We start from the raw sequence: 13145 nt of genomic DNA, 5'->3' as shown, positions 1-13145 counted from the left end.
ACCACTCTTGTTTGGCATCTACTTCTCTGAAGTACAGGCCAACACTAAGGGATTTTGGCTAACAAAGTTCGCAGATGACTGCAAACTGGGAGCCATTATTGAATCCCTAAATGATGTGGATATTATACAAAAGGGCCTTACAGAAACAGATACCTGGTGCCAGAGCCATGGGCTCAAGCTTAATGCCAAGAAATGTATAGTTATCCCCTTTGGAAAAAAACATGTACCCATGAATTACCACATAGGTGGCAGGACACTAAACATGGAAAGTGTGATGAGAGACTTAGGGACACAGGTGGACAGTGATCTCACTTTTGATAACCACATCGTCACAACAGTCAGGAAATCCTTCTATGTGGCACACCTCATCACTAAGTACTTTTCATCCAGAAAAAAGGAGGTCATTGTCCCACTGTACTCATCCCCTCATTAGACCCATTATAGAGTATAATGCCCCGTTTGGTATGTACCTCACAAGACATCTGCAACAGCTGGAAAGGCCACAGAAAAACCTCACTAAAAGAATTACAGGCCTAAAGCAGATGCCATATGCTGACCATCTAAAAAAACTCCAGCTATACTCTGTGTCATATCGTCTACTCAGAGGCGATTTCTGCTTAACATGCAAGGCCATGTCAAACCCGAGTTGTTGGACATGCTCCACTTAAATAAATCCCAATCCCTCAGAGCCACACGCTCTAGGGATCTAAAATTTGTCATCACAATGAACAAAACATGCTGGAGGGATAGGTTCCTGATCCAGAGACTCCCCATACTCTGGAATAGACGGCCCATACATGTCAAGCAGAGCGCCTCCTTGGCCCTCTTCAAAAGGAACCCTGATGACTGGATGGGAGATAGGAAATTCACCCTAGGGATCATGTCAGTTGCCTGCTAGACAGGGATCCAGAGAATAAATATTGTGGGAAGAAATATCCAGAGAATTGTTATGGCTAGGCTTGTATAGGCCGTAGGGCCAATAGCCTAGTACCAACCTATGAACCTATGAACCTATGGAAGTGTGTAATTTTTCTACTGTGAGATTTGATGAGCTGAGAGATCATACAAGACCAATCCAATTTTGCAAAAGCTCAACCACTACATTAATGTTGGATGGCCATCTAAGCAAACTATTATACCACCTGAAGTGCAAACTTATTTTCCTTACAGAGATGAAATGTTGATGGAAGATGGCATTATTTTCAAAAGTCCTAAAATTATCGTTCCTGCTTCCTTACACAACATGAATATATCCAGATTTTGCATCATGGTCACCCAGGTTTCGAAACTACCAAAAGAAGGGCAAGAGGACTAGTATTTTGGCCTTCTCTAGTAAAAGACCTTAATAAAGTACTTTCTTCGTGTTCAGTATGCAATAGTACTAAATCGCATTTGCAAAAAGAATCACTTCAGTTCAGTCAAGTTCCTGAACTACCTTGGTCACCAGTAGCCATTGATGTATTCAAGTGGAACAATTAGCATTCCTTAGTGTTGGTAGACTCTTATTTGAACTGGTTTGAGATTGATTTACTACCTAATCTAACTTCCAGTTCTGTTGTTACTAAGTTGAAATGTCATTTCTCACTCCATGGTAGTCCACACAGTTATTTCTGATAATGGTACCCAATTTACCAGTTAGTTGTTTCAGAAATTTGCAAAGGAACGGGACTTTGTACATGTTACCAGTAGTCCAGAATATCCACAGTCAAATGGACTAGCTGAACATGCAGTACAGAGTGCAAAGCAATTACTGGAGAAGTGAAGTCAAAGCGTGATAATACCGATGTCTTTTTGAATTTACTCAGTCTCAGAAACATACCCCATGATGATATACTTGGCTCGCCTGCTCAGAGACTTCTATCTAGGCAAACCAGAACAACATTGCCCATCAGTTCCAGTTTGTTGAGGCCTAAAGCAAAGAACAGATCAGAGACCAACTATTCAGAAAGTGTTCTTTCCAGAAGTCCAGTTATGATAAATTGAGCAGATTTCTTCGTCCATTGAAAGAAGGAGAGACAGTGAGGATACAAACGGCGAAAAGTTTTCACCGGGTTGGTCAAGTAACAGGTATATATGCTGAGCCGAAATCCTACTTTGTAGAATCTGAGGGAGTGGCGTACAGGAGAAACTGCAGACATTTTCCTGTATCAGAATTGAAATCGCAGCATTGTTCCTGTGATACAGCCTCTAGATCTCAGAGCAATCCAGATGATGTTCCTGTTGCGGAACGTGTCTTAACTTCTACTTCAATTCCTGATGATGTTACTGATGTCCCCAAAGTTGAACATTCAGCAGAGACAGTCCCAGTTGCTAGACCTAATTCTAATTTCTATGTCACACGATTTACTTGTATTTCCAGACCTAGTGAGAAATACACAGCAACCTAGACATAATTGTCTATATGTATTTAGTTCTGTATAATTGCATTTCAAAGAATTATTTTATCAGTTGCATGTCAATTAATGTCGCCACTATTGCATGACTCATTTCTTAAAGAGGGAGGATGTAGAATAGTGTGTGTGTGTGTGTTGTACCTTTAAGAAGCGTTTTGAAGGACAGCACGTGCATATAAATAGCAAGAACGTGCTAGCTTCAGTGCCATTTAGAAAGTGCAGCCAGAAAGTGAGCATGTATGAGTGTAATAGCTAGTTTGTTTATAAGTTTATCTAAGTTAAAGTTATTAAGCTTCATTCCTGATGTGTTTGTACATAATAAAGCTGCTTGAACAGAACCCACGAATGCTTGTCTGTTTTATCCTGACTGGACCAGTGACAGCGATTATTCCATATGCCTGTTTTTACAAGGATTATCGCTTTGGCCTGGAGTCTCAGCAAACAGGTGAGACTAAAATGTGGAGATCAGCTGCTAGTTTATTTATTAGTGAAAGCAGCATTTTTAGCAAGTAATGCTTGCATTGCAGAAATTTCTTCTTTTCAGACTAATAATGCTACTGCCAATAAACTGCCTTGTGAGCTACTCACATTGCAGTCCTAGTTTGTGGGGAAATAAAAAATGTTTTTAGCTTTAGGATATCAAAAATGTCACTGTTATTAGCTCTGCATAGAATTGTTAGGCTGTTGGATGCAAGCTGCATCTGTAGTAGGAATAGAAACAATGAGCTTTTCCTGTCAGACATGCGCACTAAAATAAGCAGTGGCCACAAGACTTCTGAAAAATTAATATTAGAATGCCTTTGGATGAAAATAATTATGTACATAATTTAACAAATCACACAACACACTTGCTTGGAAGAAATGGCCATAGTCATGTATTTATTATGTACATTAGATTGAAATATGCTTCAGATCAGTGACATATCTGAAGTCAATGCCAATCAGACCAAATCAATGCCAACCAAGAATATTCAGATATGTGCAAAGAACAAAACTTGAAAAGAAGTAAAAATAACCAGGCCATAAAATACCATTGCAGTCCCTGTAAACCAACACTAATAGCTAAAGGGATCTGCAATGAAACACTGACAGTCTCCTGTCACCATTCAGCCAGATACTAGTGGATTAAGGGGAACTGCTACTTGTGAGACCCCAGGCTGTGGCCCCCAGCCTGCCCACTACACTATGGGGCAGACCACCCAGAGAAGGGCCAAGCTGTCTGAGCCTGTACCCCTCCCTAGGCCAAGCACAACCCTTTGCAATTTAGCCTTCCAAGTCTGCCCTTCTGACACAGAAAGATGGCTTGTCCTACAAGCAGTCTTCCTCCCAGGCACATCTGTAAACTGTCAAGGTTTTCTATAAATAACTTTGTTCCTGAATGTGACTAGTGAACTCCATCACTTCTGTAAAGTTCTGGTGAACTGATATTAATACCATTGAGGAACACTAACCAACCCCAGTTCAATTACCTGCTGCCTAATGTATCTGTTGTTCAACTTCCTAACCCTTTCTACTGATTCCTGCCAGACTGGTCTTTGAATTATATCTGGCCACACACGTTTTGTCCTACAAGCAGTCTTCCTCCCAGGCACATCTGTAAACTGTCAAGGTTTTCTATAAATAACTTTGTTCCTGAATGTGACTAGTGAACTCCATCACTTCTGTAAAGTTCTGGTGAACTGATATTAATACCATTGAGGAACACTAACCAACCCCAGTTCAATTACCTGCTGCCTAATGTATCTGTTGTTCAACTTCCTAACCCTTTCTACTGATTCCTGCCAGACTGGTCTTTGAATTATATCTGGCCACACACGTTTTATGTTCGACCATTTCTGTCTGATCTGCCTGAACCATTGACAAATTATATTTTTAAGGTACAGTAACGGGGTACTTGTAACATCATCCCCCTCATGTACCATACAATTACACTTGGCTCAGGTACTCAAAATACCTGTCAAAGCTGCCAGTGGGTGTCTCCACTGCATTCCTCTCCTTTCCAGCCAGTGAACTTGCATTTCTTCTTTGCAACCCAGGTTTCTTGTTGTTTCACCCAATTCTCTGGCTGAGTTGTAGACAAAAGAATGCCCCAGAATCTACATTGCCGCCATCTGCTTTATGACACCCACAAAAGAGAATATTGATTAGTCATCATGATCTGAGATATCTTCTGTATACTTGTGATAGCCACCTACCTAAGGACATTAGCTCAATTTCTGATACCCCTTTTATGTGGGCATGTGAAGAAGCCCCTATTCTGAAAGAATGTGCTGTTAATTAGCTATTGTCGAGACCCAACCTCCCTATGGCCTTTTACAGGAATGACCTGAACTGGTAACTAGATAAGGTAGCACAATCTCTGTTACACAGAAATGGTGTGTCACTACTCAGACATATTACGTGGTATTTCCTAATCCATCTAGCTCTACCCCACCCTGTATCCTTTGAGGGTTTGAGCCTTTGGCATACTCCTTTTCCTTGCTGGCCTGTTTTAATCTTCCTCACATGTACTCATACCCTGTCAGCCCCTAGCTTAATATCTCTGGGCTCTAGCACCCATGGAGGGTTGCCACACTTACTGTACTGCATTATCCAAGATATCTGGAATGCCCCACAAAACACTATTAAGCACGTTGTCCAAAACCAGCCACAGCTCATACTCTGAATTACATACATCTCTCATATCTCCTATAGCCGTGCAAAATGCTTGGCCCAATAGGCTGATACTCATCTGCTCTCCTGACCTCCATTCTTGACAAACCTTGGAGCATCGGTCTAACTGCAAATGCACTCTGTGTCCTGCCACTGACATGCTCTTTGGTACCAACTAATTGCTGCCACATGCACACCTGCAATGCAGCTTGACACACCCTTCTTTTGCAAACTAAACATGTAACTTAGTAGCTATGGTACTGGTACTGGCAATTGGACTTGCCACCCTTCATCAGCCTTTGTTTCCCAAATGGACAATACATTTCTTGCACCGTGTTTGTGCACTTGTATAGGTTCATAGATGTTTACTAGGCTAACGACCACAAGGACCTTTTTAAGCCTAGCCATGCATCCCAAATTTCTGACAAGTTCTGATACCCTTGATAAGTGTAAGCAGGGGGCTTGGGAGATGAAACATTTACAAGCTAGGGCCTGGGATATGAACCATTTACAGGTTGCCTGTGTCCACTAGATGCATAGGTGCCAAACTAAGGATGAATTTCGCCATCCACTTGTCCAGGTTGCACTTGAATTGGGTTAGGGAGGAATTCTGCTTCACATGGATGGGGAGCCTATTCCAGAGATGGGGTAATCTCTGATATACATATCTCTCTCTCCAGCAGGTCCTATTTGTATCACAGACAATGTTTAAGTCTTTAGAATGGGTAATTCTGGTGCTGTTTGTTTTGCAAATATGCAGGAGGCCCATCATAGTGGGATCTGACAACACTCTGTATGTCAGGCATAGATCTCCCCTCAAAATCCTGTTGGAGACAGAATACAGGGATAAAGCCTTAAGGTGGTCTGCATAGGACATTTTACTTAAGCCCTGTATTCTTTTGGTGAGGAACCTCTGTTGATGTTCCAGTTGTTGCATGTGCCTAGTTAGGTATATACTAAATGGGGCATTGTACTCAATGATAGGTCTGATGAATGCCAAATACAGTGGAACAATGACTTCCTTGGACTTAGATGCCATACCTTTGTTTATAAGTTGAGCAACATAGAAGGATTTCCTCACTACTGTAGACATGTGATGTTCAAAGGTTTGATTACTATCTATGTGTGTCCCCAAGTCCCTAACTACTGGGTCTACTCTAAGGGGTGTGTTGTCAATACGATAATTACCAGGGATGGATGACTTCCCGAAGGATACTATTATGCATTTCTTGGCATTTAGTTTTAGTCCATGGCTATGACACAAGTTGTTTTTCTGTGTCAGCCCCTCCTGGAGAATGTTAGTGTCAGTGTGGGATTCAATGACAGTTCCTAATTTGCAATCATCTGCAAATTTAGTCAGCCAGAGACAACTGACATTGACCTTGACTTCAGAGATATAAATGCCAAAAAGGAGCGGTCTAAGGGCTGATCCCTGAGGGACTCCACTGCTGACCGGCCTTTCTGTAGAGGTGAACTCCCCAGTTCTAACTTCCTGGGTCTTGTCTGTGAGCCAGTTGGCTATCCACTGGGTGACATATGAGTTTGTACCTAACTCTGAGTTTGTCAACAATGCCTGAGTGGGGTATTGTGTCAAATGCCTTGGCCAGGTCATGGTAGGAAGTGTGAACCATTTTGCCCTCATCCATTGCTTTGGTGACCTTCTCAAAGAAAGTCCACCAGGTTGAGTAGGCATGCTCTGCCCTTGACAAAACCAAATTGGGTTGGGACCAGTGTCTGGAGGTTTACTATATCACTGTTGATCATTTCCATGATAATTCTTTCCATGACTTTACATATAAGACTAGCGAGACTTATGGGCCTGTAGTTTTCAGGGTCTGTAGATGGCCCAACTTTGTGGAGAGAGATGACTGTTGCTGTTCTCCATTCATGCAGCTTGAAGCTTGTTTGGAGGCTATAGTTAAATAGTAATTCCAGAGGCCCTGATAGGTCATGTTTCATGCTATTTAGAAGGCATCCTGGAATATTGTCTGGGCCCATTGATGCAGTGTTCATGGCCTTAGAGAGAACATTAAGGACCTGTTCCCTAGTGATAGCAGGGGGAGTTATATTAGTTGGTATTTCCTGAGAGAAGGTTGAGGGGGAGAGAGGGGTAAAGTTGGAGCTGAATTTATTGGCTAGTAGGTTTGCTATACGTTCTGGCTCAGTATAGGTGGCTCCATTTACAATGAGCTCTGCACACATTGTGAATTGCCTTTGATGTTGCGGACATAGCTAAGGAATGGCTTGTGGTTGTCCTTGGCCTAGGAGGTTGACTTTATTTGTCCTCTGAAATGTTTGTTTAGTTTGATGAGAGTGCTTTTATCTTGCTGGGTTCTGCAGCTCCTAATTTTTACCATGGTTTTCTTCCTTCTGTTACACAGCCTATTGATTTTATAATTCCACCAGGGAGGCTTGTTTTTTGAGTTAGTTCTGTACTTCTTCCTGATGGTTACAGCTGCCTCTATGCAGCTATTAACATGCTTGTACAGAGTTTCTGTGGAAAGTTTTGCATAGGCAGCAGTGTTCGCAGGGTTTATGGGGGCTTGAAATTTTGCCAGGTTATCACTTAATAGCAGGATGTTAGCCTTAGAGTAGTTCCTGAATATTCCAGGTTTAGCTGAGGGTCCAGGTTTTATTTTTACTTCAAAGGAGACCATTTTGTGGTCTGACCTTACCAGGGAAGACATTACAGTAGGGGGTGTGCAGCACTCTCCCATATTAGTGAGGACCAGATCCAGTATGGCTGCACCCCTGGTTGGTGTATTGACTATCTGGTTCAGGGTGTTTGTGTTTACAAAATCCAGGAATCTCTGTGCCTGTACATTTGGTGTTGTATAGGATTCCCAATTAATAGTGCGGTAATTAAAGTCGCCCATGAATATGGTATTGGGTTGGATGGTTAGTGTTTCTAATAAGTTTAAATACATGGTATGGGTTTCTTGGGTCATAGAGGGGGACCTATAGGTGGCAAGGAAGTGATATTGGATTTTGCCTATGGCGATTTGAACATGGAGCAGCTCAAGTGCATTGCCCTGTTTGACCAGCCTTGAGGTATATTTATTTTTAATGTAAATAGAGATACCTCTGCCTTTAGTCCCTGTTTGTAGTAGCTGGTCTAAATGTGTGGAAAGCATTGTAACCTTGCACTGTTGGTGTGCTCTCCGTGGCTTTAAACCATGTCTCAGTGACTGCACAGACATCAGCATTCTCTAGAATGAAGACAGCTTCTAGGAAGTGGAGTTTTTGTGTTTAGACTCCTAGCACTGAGCAGTGATACCTTTAGATTTTCTTGGTTTTGATTTGCTATGTCGGAAGTACTTTCAGTTTGGCATTGCCTAAAAAAGGCACTATGGGGAAAGACAATGTTTTAGCTAATACCTGAAAGCCTAGAGGGGAGAGGCACAGACCATTCCTGGCAAAGCAGCATCGTCTGTTGACCATCTCCTTCCAAGCTGATAAATATTGCATCCTCTTAGAATGACACCAGAAACTAAGCCAATTATTAAAGTCAATTATCTTTTGTTCGTATTGTGCCATCATCAATGGAGAAGGTAAACTGCTGCTCAATGCAGGGCTCATACCAGCCTGAGGCACATATTCTGAGAGCTCTATGATGTCTCTCTTTATATAGCCTAGGGAGGTATGTCTCGAGTCATTTACTCACACATGGACTATGACTGAGTAATACTGGTACTTGCGGTCCAATTACCTGAGTGCATGCATAATATGGTGGATCCTAGCCCCTGATAAGCAACTGACTGTGACTTTCTCCTTACTCAGCCTGGTGAGAGGGACATCAGCGTGTCTCATGATGGAGTCTCCAGTGACCAGAATGTTGGACTGTGTGGTGGTTTGCCTTATGGGCTTAGATGCAGAGGTTCCATGAGATGTGGCTCTATCTGTTGATCTGGGTGTTGCTTTGAAAAAGTGCATTTCGGGCTGTTGAGGGTATTTGTTATGTGTACTTTGTCTATGATGTCTTTGTGGTTTAGGAAGGTTACATTTAAGTGCCTCAGCATATGCGGGTCTATATGTCTGCTTTGAATTATGTGTGATGGGTGCAGCATGTATACTACTGACAACCTTATTGACATTAGGAGTACTTTTATGTGAGAGCTTTGCCTCCAGTGACATTGTGTAAATACATGTCTCGCACACCATATCAGTTTGTTTGAGAATTAACTGGTTGTCAGTAAACATGAGGCAATTTCTACATTACCTCAGGATGCCCATATCCACCAAGCTGGCAACAGAGACAGTGGGAAAGTTCATATCCATGGCAAGGGATCCTTTTTTATTGATTACATAGCTGGAGTGAGAATATAAAGCAATGTCAGGAGTATTCAGTTTGCAACTTTGGGGACAGTGCTTGTCTCTGCAACTATCTGTGCTATGTGCGACTAGATATTGGAGAAATTTCAATCGTGCTGTTACAGGAAAAATGTCACTCAAGGTGTCTGAGTCTGTTTAGGGCACGGCCAAACACCTGAGGGGAAACAAATACGTAGACCCTGAAAATTTAAGGATGAAGTATTTAGGCAGATAGTCTGAAGTTAGAAACAAATCAAGCAGTACTTACTGAAACAAAGAGGTAGCTTGTCAAGAATGATGAAAAAAGGGGAGTCACATGAATGGCTACTGCTTGGCTACTACTAGTGCTGGTCTCACCACAGCTTCACTCTGCTGGGATACAATGCTCCTTTGCTTCTTCTCTCACCAGAAGCAAAACATTAGCACCAATCCAAGATGAGAAGCAGGCCACAGCCTGTTTGGTGTTCCACTGTATTGTTCCAGATGATGCAAGAGTCGGTATGCTAGTTGTAGTCTTTTCCTGTTAGATGCCTTTAATAGTAACCAGACCAATCAGGACCGTTAAGCACAGATACTCACTGTCCAACCAGAAACAGCCAGGAATCAATGCACTATGCTCCTTCTGTCACCAGGAACAGAATATAAGCACAAATTCTAAGCTGTCACCAATGAAGCAGTTATTAGGCTTTCTGGCGATCAGCAGTCTCCAGGAAATAATGTCCCTGTACTCTCTCTCTCACCAGGAGAAAACAGAAGCACTAATCCCAAGATGACTACTGACAGGCAGAATGTGGGCTGTCCAATAACTGGTGGTCTTGCAATAGATGTTTAAAGGTAAGATGAAAAAATGGGTTAATATAAATACTGCAGTGTGCACTAAGCTGTTAGATATGAAAAAGGGGGTAACTAAAGTTTCAGTTGTCTAAGTGGAGAGCTGCTAATTTAAAAAGAGCAAGATAGATTGAAAGGGGGTGGGCACTTTTGTTTTCTGGCTCTATGGAATACAGTGAGATGGCCAATAAATTTAAATAGTTGAAGGGGAGTGATTACACAAAATGATAATTTTGTGCTTACTCACAACAGCCAGTGAAAGGGGACATGGAAGGAGATATGTGCTCAAATTAGCATAAGGGGCAGGCAACTAGAAAGTTGTGTTTAAGGACACAACAGCACGAGAGACACAGCTGTGGCCTCTTTACAAGTTTTAATATGTAAATCCATGCAGAATGCAAGTAAAACACATTATAAAGAAAACAAATCACAGCATACAAAATAGAGGAAGGAAATAAAGTAATACAAAACACCAAAAATCAAAAGGAAACTAACCTTTCCCTCACAGCAGGTTGTGCCGGAGTCTTAGTGAGCTTTTCCTATAATGCCCGTATGCACTTTTCATTACATCTCAAATGTGTTGGGGAATCCTGCAGTGCTTTGGGTCTGTTGCTGGCACCAGTTTTCTGAACCTGTCCCACTAAAAACGAGAATGTGACTCAGCAATAGCATTCTCCCTCCCTTGAACATGCTGTGCTCTGAATGTTATGCTGTGTTGCATGCATTTCAATAAAACTGTCTTTTCTTTTGTTTCTATTCTTGATTAACCCTTACTTTCAAGCTTACTCTCTAACACCCTCTCTTCATCTCAAGCTTATTGTCTAACTCCTCTTCTTAGTCCCCTTCCCATTCTACTCCTAATTTTTATGTAAATATGTACATATATTTTAGGATCATAGGCTCATAGGAAGTTATTAGGCTAATGGCCCTAGGGCCCTTACAAGCCTAGTCAAGTTCTACCCTTTCTTCCATGATCAGCACCTATTGCCCCTGTCCAAGAGGGACACAGGTGGAACCCCCAGGGTGAATTTATGGTTACCCATCCAATTGTCCATATTGCTTTTGAAGAGGGCCAATGAGGTGCTCTGTTTGACATGAAGTGGGAGTCTGTCCAAAGGTGTGGTAACCTCTGGGAGACAAATCTGTCCTTCCAGCAGGTTCTACTAATGTCACATACCAAATTAAGGTCTTTAGACTGAGTAACCTGTGTACCATTTCCCTTGCGGATATGCAGCATTTCCAATAAAACAGGGTCAGAGATTGCCTTAAGGCAGAGATTGCCTCTGAGTAGTCTGTATGAAAAAGAATAAAGTGACAGTGATTTCAGATGATCTACATAGGGTAGATGCTGAAGACCTTGAATTTTCCTTGAGGAATCTTTGTGGTCTCTACAATTGCTGCAGGTGCTTGGAAAGGTGCATACCAAAAGGGGTGTTATACTCAATTATTGGCCTGATGAGAGAAGAGTACAGGGAGGTTATAATTATTTTTTCCTGGAGAAAATGCCCTTACTTATGAGATGAGCAATATAGAATGCCATTCTTACCACTGTGGAGACATGGTGATCAAAGGTAAGGTTGCTGTCAAACTGTGTGCCCAGGTCTCTCACCACTGGGTGTTGCTACTGATGTGCTAGTTACCAGGACATTGCTCTTACTGAAACGGATGATAATACATTTTTTGCATTGAGTTTAAGGCCATGACTTTGGCACCAATCATTTGTTTGTGTAAGACCATCTTGTAGGATGTTGACATCATTTGGAGATTCTTTGACCTCTCCCAGTTTGTAGTCATCAGCAAACTTTGTCAGCCACAAACCTTTAGTTTTTGCTTGTGCTTCAGAGAAATAGATTCCAAACAGTAGAGGTTCCAGAACTGATCCATGTGGAACACCACTGGTTACTGGTCTGCTGTTGGAGGTAGATTCCCGTATTTTGACTATATGTGTTCTATCAGTGAGCCAGTTTGTGACCCATCTAATGGTATAAGGGTTGATACCTAGCTTAGTGAGTTTGCCAATGATGCCTGAGTTGGGGATAGTGTCAAAAGCCATGGCTAAGTATAGGTAGGCTGTATGCACAGATTTCCCCTCGTCCAGGGCCTTGGTGACTGTCTTGAAGCATACCACCAGGTTTAACAGGCATGATCTCCCTTTGACAAATCTAAACTGAGTAAGGCCAAGTGTTTGGAGATTACCTATATCTTTGTTGATAAGGTCCATGATGATTCACTTCATGGCCCTGCACATAAGGCTAGTCAGGCTAGTAGGTCTATAGTTCCTGGGGTCAGTGGAAACACCATGTTTGTGCAAGAGAATAACGGTGGCCATTTTCCATTCAGCTGGGATGAAGGCAGTTCTTAGACTATGATTGAAAAGAGTACCCAATGCTGTTGCTAATTCTTGTTGGAGCCCATGTAGGATGCAGCCTGGGATGTTATCAAGTCCCATAGAAGCTGTGTTTTGACCTTAGAGAGAGCATTTATGACCTGCTCTTTAGAGATACAAGGTAGGGTACAGGTGGTAGGGATGTCATGAGGTACATATGGTGGGGACAGGTGAGTGAAGTTTTCACAGAACCTGTCGGTCAACAGGTTAGCTATGTCCACAGGCTCAGTATATGTGGTATCATTAACTAACAGTTTGGCACAAATCTGAGTCTTTCCTTTTAGGTTACAGATGTAACTAAAGAATGCCTAATGGTTGCCCTTAGTTGAGGAAGCTAATTTGGATTCATAGTTTGTTTTGAAGAACTTCACAAGAAAGCTAATTTTTTTGTTTAGGCTGAGGAGGGAGTGTTTCCAATTTAAGGCTCACTCCCTCTTACTCTTAGACAGCAATTTCTTCCTCTTATTGTAAAGCCTGTTAATGGCAGTTGTCCACCAGGCAGGTTTGCTCTTCTGTGAGGACCTTGTTTTGGTCCTATCAGGTACAGCCAAGTAAATGCAGTTGCACAGTTG

The sequence above is a fragment of the Protopterus annectens genome, chromosome 3.part0 (assembly GCF_019279795.1).
Source record: "Protopterus annectens isolate FY-2018-M chromosome 3.part0, PAN1.0, whole genome shotgun sequence".
Classification (NCBI taxonomy): Eukaryota; Metazoa; Chordata; order Ceratodontiformes; family Protopteridae; genus Protopterus; species Protopterus annectens.
Note: the sequence above shows the minus strand (reverse complement) of the source record.